Genomic DNA, 7,361 nt, shown 5'->3' with positions numbered 1-7,361 from the left:
TGCCTCAGTGCACATGGATGTTACTGCCTCCTGCACAACATATCTCCGTGCTCCCCCCAACCCTCCCCCTGCACCGCCCCCCCCCCCCCCCGACATAGGCAGGATCAGGCAGAGCAGCCTTTGCTTCCAGACCAGCCTGTGCCCCTCCCTCCCAAGACCTTCATGCCCCAAGGCTCCAGCCTGGGAGACTTTCTGTCTCGTGATAACAACCACACAGTGCCAGGAGGTAGGTCTCATCTGACCTTTTAAATTCCCACAGCTGTCCCTACTCATTCCAGAACTGAGGCTCCCCAGCTGACCGCCTTGAGCTCCCTGGGGGCAGGGGCCGGTTCTGTCTGGTTTGTCTTCTCATTTCCGGGTCTCGGCTCCTGGTACCCGCACAGGATAGACAACGTGCACGTATGCTGGACTGTCTGTTCCCAGCTTGGGAAGAGGGGCAGCAGGGGCAGTGGAGAGAGGATGTTCAACTGCACGTTCCTGGGCTTCTCCAGACCTCCTAAATCAGGCTCTCTGAGCACACGGCCTGGGACTCTGCATTTTACAGCTCCCTCGGGTAAAGTAAAGTTGAGTCAAGTTTGACACTCACTGACTCAGGGACCAGAAAGGGCAAAATGTTGCATCAGGACCAAGCCCCTCTCACGAAAGAGATTCATCCCTCCCTAATTCTAGCTTTTACCAGCGCATCAAGCTCATCTTCCAGCTGAGAGCCAATTGCTTCGAACACTTATTAAAGACCTACTGTATGCCTGGGGCTGGCTCCGAGGCTCCAGATAGTTGACCTCATTGGACACTCAAAAAAAGAAAAAAAAAAGCCCTAAGAGGTCGCGACAGTTATCATCCCCCATTTTACAGGTGGAGAAACTGAGGCCTAGGGAGACCAAGTGATTTGCAGAGGGAAATAGGAACGATGGAAATAGAATAGGAACGTAGTCCGCAGGACCAGTGACCTCAGGAGTAGAGCTCGCAAGGGGCTTGTGAGAACATCCAGAGATGAGAGGTTTTTTAAAAAAAATTCTTTTTTAATGTTTATTTATTTTCGAGAGAGAGGGAGAGACAGCGCGAGTGGGGGAGGGGCAGAGAGAGAGAGAGAGGGAGACACAGAATCCGAGAGGCAGGCTCCGGGCTCCGAGCTGTCAGCACAGAGCCTGACGGGCGGCTTAAACCCACGAACCGCGAGATCATGACCTGAGCCAAAGTCAGGCGCTTCACCGACTGAGCCACCCAGGCGCCCCCATAGATGAGAGTTTATACACCAGCCCGTGAACGGCTTGGAGAAATCAAGCAAGCTACAGTCACTACAGGAACCTTAAGCTAAGATATGTAACAAAATTAGGCCGCAGACCCCAAAGAAATCTAATCAAGTCGGCCTCCTCTCCCCGGTTATCTTTGGAGCCGGCTTTCCGGGGAGTGTGTGTTTGTGAAAGGATTTGCTGTATTTGCTTCAGGCAAATCTTTGCGTTTCCTCTGCCTGCAGTGTCGGTACAAAAGTGAGGGGTCCAGGGACAGCAAGAGGAGAGACCCAGGCTGGTGGTGGGCAGGTGGGCACGGCAGGCCAGCGTGGCTCCCTGGGCTGTGTCTGCAGGGCCGCGTCACTTGGCTCGCCCTGAGCCAGTGCTCTGTGCTCACGCCTGCTCTACAAGGGGAGTCGAGGCACCAGGGAGGTTTCAGATGGGGAGGAGCTAATTTGGGGCCGCAGCAGCTCCCGTTGCTAGATCGGAGGGTGTGGACTTGTTCTGGGAGGACCCTGAAGGCAGAACCAGCAGAGGGCCGCCCTGGGAGGCCCGTTTTGCCTCACGAGATAAACTAATAGGGCAGCCTTGTCGGTAGTGAGTGACCCAGCTGGGGAGGTATCCAAGGATAGGTGGGTGTGTGTACAGAGCCATGACTCGGGAAGAGGATTGGCCGAGGCAACTTGGAGATCTTTCTTGATGCTGAGACTGGGAATTTCCATTCCTAACGTAACTGACCAACCCAAGTGGGGCTGATGGGAAAAATTAGCAAAGAAAGAAAGTGGCAGGGTAAGGTGCTCAGACTAGGGAACCCACAGACCCTGGGGAGGCACCGAGGGGCACCCAATGAAGACCCGCCCTTGGTTTTCCAACAGCACTGCCGTTCTGGACACTCAAATGTCCTCTTTTCTCTTGCAATCATCTGTAAACCTCCATTAACCGTTCATCATAATGACCAATAATGTGTTACTGATAATCGCTGATCACTAACCACAATCCGCCTAGCACAGATGGGCAGCTACTGAGACGGGCTCTGTCCTAAGTACTCGACACGCATAAATGCATGTCACGGACAGGATGGTTCTGTGAGCAATGTCCTTACTTTTACCATCCTTCCCATTTTACAGATGAGGAAACTGAGGCCCAGAGAGCGCCAGGCGAAGTCCCAGGACTCAGAGCCAGGCTCGGGAGGGGAGCTGGGAAATGCTGGCAGAGGGCTGCGGGATAGCTGCCCCCCACCTAGGGGGCTGCTGCTGCCCTCGGTGGGCGGGGACCCTGGCCACTGCCAACCGTAGTGGTTCAGAGGAGCAGAACCCAGAATGAGAATAGAGGAAGGGGCCGTCTCCTCCGACTTCCTTCCTGATTACCCCAGGGAAATAAGTATCAGAGAGGGGAAGAGTTATCTCAAGGTCATCAACCAGTCCAGTGGCCTCTGGGTCTCCTGAGTCCTGCACGTGGGCCTTTCCTACTACATTCCCACATCCCCCTGTTCTTTAAAAATGATATTTATTTAATGTTTATTTATTTTTGAGAGAGAGAGAGGGAGACACAGAATCCGGAGCAGGCTCCAGGCTCCGAGCTGTCAGCCCAGAGCCCGACACGGGGCTCGAACCCACAAACCGTGAGATCGTGACCTGAGCCGAAGCCGGACACTTAACCAACTGAGCCACCCAGGCGCCCCTAAAGATGCTTTAAAAAATCATCACTGGTAGCATCTTACTAAGAAAACATTATTAAAGGAACCCGAAGACCTGCCGTATGTCGAGCAGTTATCATGTGCCAGGTAATGTGTGCTGATACCGGTCCCTCACCTGCAAAATGGGAATAAGCACAGTGCTCCCCTGCTGACCTCATAGGAAGGGATCAAGGTTAAAGGTGACCGTGGACATGAAGCCACTTGTAAACTGGAAGACACTGTCAATGCGCTCATCTTTGAATGTGGGGCGTAGGAGTTAGAAGTTAAATGCTGCAGCTCCTACTGGGGAAATGGGATTGCGTTTAGGGCTCGGAAATAATCAGTGGTTCCAGGGTTAGCTCCTTGCTAGAAAGCACCCCCGGCCGCTGTTCGTTTACTCATCCATCCCCCTGAATGTCATAGATTGAGTATCACGTGGGCACAGGAGCGTGTTCAACCCGGTGGCTTTGGGCACAGGCTCTGGGTCAGTCTTCCTTGGCCTGAGTTCTTCAAGTGTTGGCCTCACCCCTTCCCCGCTGATGTGGATTTCCCTCTCAGACCTTCAGGGTCTCTGTTAGGATGCAGCCCAGCTAGTCTACGAAAACCCAGGGAACCAAGCTAGAGGAGAGAGGAGCCGATTTCCTTTACGTGGCAGTCGAGGGGGTTCCGCTCTAGGAGCTGGTCCAGGGCCCACGCTCCTTCTGTCTTTCCCATCCTGTGGAGGAGTCTTCCCCCCCTTCCCCGCCCCCATTCTTTCCTGTGAGTGTCAGGGGCACCCTAAAGAGTGAAGGCCACTCCTTCCTTTTAAGGGCAATCTGGAAGGGATTTAGACACCTCTCTTGTGTCCCATTGGCCAGAACCGATCACATGGCCACACCTAGTTGCAAGGGAGACTGGGAAATGTAGTATTTAGCCTGGCGGCCATGGGCCTCATTAAAACCCTGGGAGGGGATGCTCTGTGAACTAAAGAGGAGGTGGCAGGGGGCGCCTGGGTGGCTCAGTAGGTTAAGCGTCCGACTTCAGCTCAGGTCACGGTCTCACTGCTCGTGGGTTCGAGCCCCACGTTGGGCTCTGTGCTGACAGCCCGGAGCCTGGTTCGGATTCTGTGTCTTCCTCTCTTTCTCTGCCCCTGCTCGTTCTCTGTCTCTCTCTGTCTCAAAAAGAAAGAAACATTAAAAATAAAAAGAAATAAAGTGGAGATGGATAAAGGGGAGATGGCAGAATGGACACTGGGCAACAGCCAGAAGTCTCAAGGAGATACTTTGGGGACACTCAGCACAGGGCCGGATATATGGCTCATGCTCAGGTAAAAATGTGCCATTATCCCTGGTATTATAGGTGAGTCCTTTTCCCTTTCCCAAGGGATTCAGGGGCCCTGGGACTGCTCTGGCCGCTTTGTGGGGGCCTCCGACCCATGCTGTCCACCCTCTAGGTGATGAGGAGAAGCACCGAGAGACAGCAAGCCCCAGCCCACCCCCTCAGGGCCCCACAGCCCAGGCTGGGGAGGATCTCAGCCCTCTTCTCTCCATTCCAGGGAAAAACAGGAAAGCAGGCTTTTCTCTAGGGCTTGGAGACAAGGAGAGGCGACCGACATCGGGCACCTTGCAGCCCTGCCCCACAGCCGCCTCCGCGGAGCATGGCAGCCTCTGCCGCCCCGCGGCTCAAGGCCACGTCCACTCTGCAGGCTCTCAAACGCTGGTCAGGAGACCAGATAGACATCCTGGCAGCACCAGCTGATTTGAGCTCAGGAATGTTCCCTGAATATTCTCCTCTGAACCCAGAGCCCTCTCCAGCCCAAGGAGACTGGCAGGTGACCCAGGAAAGTGTGCACTGTGTCCCCTCGACTCCCGCTCACCCCCAGCCACTGAACAGGAGGGTCTCTTCTCCTGCAGACCCTGGGTTGGGGCAGGAGCTGAGACCCCCAGATTAGACGACCCTGACTCTGCCCCTTAGCAGCTACGGTAGCTGACCTCTCCCAGTCTAATGAGGATCATCACGGCCTCTATAGCTCCATCTTATGGTCAAGACTTATAGAATAATCCATCCAAGGTGCTTGTGGAGGGAAGGGGCTCACGGGACGATGCCTGCTCAGATCAGAATTGTGCCTGTTATCCTTGACTGTCTATCACCTGTCCATGCCTCCTGTCGTCCGCACGCTAAGCAGGGGGGCTTTTCTGAGCCCCCCTGGGCAGGTCCCCTGCGTATGCCAGCTTTGCACCCCAGCGTTGGCCTTCCCGGCACTTTGCACAATCATGGTGAATTAATTATGTGGGTGGAGCGCTGCCCTCCAGACGCAGTCTTGAGCCCTTAGGGACCGTGGCTATTTCATTCACCGCGATAGCCCTAGTGCCTGGCACAGGGCTTGGCATGACGAGGATTCTAGGAAAGGCTTGTGGAATGAATGAATGGGTACTTGAATGAATGGATGGGTAATTGAATGAATGAATGGGTACTTGAATGAATGAAAGGGTACTTGAATGAATGGATGGATGAGCGAGAAGGTGTTTTTGCCGTCAGCCTGAGAATGTATCTTTAAGAGCAGAGTTCATAGACTTGGGAAGCCTCTGATCTGAATGTCAGCCCTGTCCTTGACTTGCCAGGCGACCAGGAGCAAGACCTTGCTTCTTCTTGAGCCCCAGTTTCCTCATCTGTAAAACGAGGCTAACACGCCTTCAGAGAGAGTGGCGAGGAAGACAGCAGGGGAAAATAACTCAGATACGGTGCACCTGACACGTAGTGAGTGCTCAGAAGCGCTGCCTCTAATAATAATAGCCGTCGTTATTGTTGATGTTCTTCGTGAAACACCAGGGAGTTTTCTCTGCACTTTATCTCCAGACCCCCTGGACTGACCCCCTCTCCTTGACCGCTGGAGAAGTCAGGAACGGCTGATAAAAGCTTCCATTCATTCATGGACACGGTGAATCAATAAGTTTTCTGAGTGTCCCCTGGGTGCTGGGCCCAGGGCTGGATGCTGGTGGCCCCGGACAGAAAGGAGGGCCCTGCACCGGAGGGGGTGGGTAGGGAGGGACCAGCAGGTCAGTCCTCTGCACAAAGGAAGTGGCTGAGGCTCCCTGCCTGAATCCTGTCCTCCCCCAGCCCCCATGGCCCATCCATCTGTGTCCTTTTCCTGTGGCTTTTTCGTCCCAGCCTGGGCAGGGGGCTCTGTGCCCCCAGCCCACCTGCAAGCCATTTCCTGCCCTCCTGCCATCTCCTTCCTTTGATCCTTTTTGTGGAGGCACTTCTGGAAGCTTCTGGACCCTTGGCAACCTCCTTCCCTGGGCGGGGCCTGGCCTGCTGACCCCCACCGGGGCTGGGCCAAAGCGGGCTCCTCATGGGAGGCTGCCCTGGGAGACAGATGGGTCATGGTGTTACCCGTTCACTCGCAGGCTCCAGGCCTGTGCGGGGGCCCACAGAGTGAACGAGACAGTCGTGGTCCCTGTCCTCGGGGAGCTCGCAGCCCAAAGGGGCAGCGCCCTTCCCACACCAAGGGAATCCCCCCCAGAGCTCCCACAGCAGGAGTGGTCCAAGGACCCAAGCAAGGAACACCGAGCTGGGAGTCGGGGGCTCTGGGGAGCACCTTTGCTTCTGAGCCTCGGTTCCGCATGCGGGCCGTAGCTCGGCTGGAGACACAGGACGGCGCGCTGTCCGAGCTCGAAGGCCACGAGAGGTCATGGAGTGCCCGGCCTCGCCAGAATGGACTTCCTGGGCACAGGAAGGGGTCCCTGGCCCCAGCAGGGAGGCAGGGTGGAGGCCGGAGGTGGAGGGAGCCCAGGTACGAAGACAGATGGAGGTGCATCTTTGGTCAGAGAGGGAACAGGGCCTTGGCCTCTGCCCTTCCCCTGGCTCAGGGCGGGAGCTGCCCTGATGCTCGTGGGGGCGGGGCTGCCATTTATTGAGCACACACCATCTGCTAGGCACGCTGGGCTGAGCTACTGACAGCAGGCGCAAATCTGTGGACTCCCCACTCTGGTCCTATGAGGCAGGTGCCCATTATTCTCCCATTTTACAGATGAGCAAATTGAGGCACAGAGAGCTGAAAGCTACCCAGGGACCTGCGGTTGGTAAGTGGCAGGGCTGGGTTTTGAACTGGGTTTTCCTTGACTTCAGCACCCACCCCCCCCTCCCCCCATGCTGTTCTGTCCCTTGGTGGATGACTAGGGGGCGGGGCTTCAGGCATCAGGATCCTGGGCTCACCTCTGCTGGGTCAGAAGGGGGACCGGCCCTTTCCATGTCCATAGGGGGCGGGGCTTCAGGCATCAGGATCCTGGGCTCACCTCTGCTGGGTCAGAAGGGGGACCGGCCCTTTCCATGTCCTGCCTCAGTAGTTTCAGCTGGGTGGCCGGGAAGTTCTCACCTTCGGGAGAGTAGAGGCCCACCTTCCTGGGGAGTCCTTCAGAGGGCAGCGGGTGTGGACTGAATGTAGCCTCCTGTCTGTAGTCCCCACCCACCAGGGGCCC

This window comes from Puma concolor, chromosome D4 (genome assembly GCF_028749965.1).
Source record: "Puma concolor isolate L17-30 chromosome D4, mPumCon1.1.hap2, whole genome shotgun sequence".
In the NCBI taxonomy this organism is placed as follows: domain Eukaryota; kingdom Metazoa; phylum Chordata; class Mammalia; order Carnivora; family Felidae; genus Puma; species Puma concolor.
The sequence above is the reverse complement of the archived record's forward strand: the minus strand, read 5'-3'. Positions refer to the sequence as shown.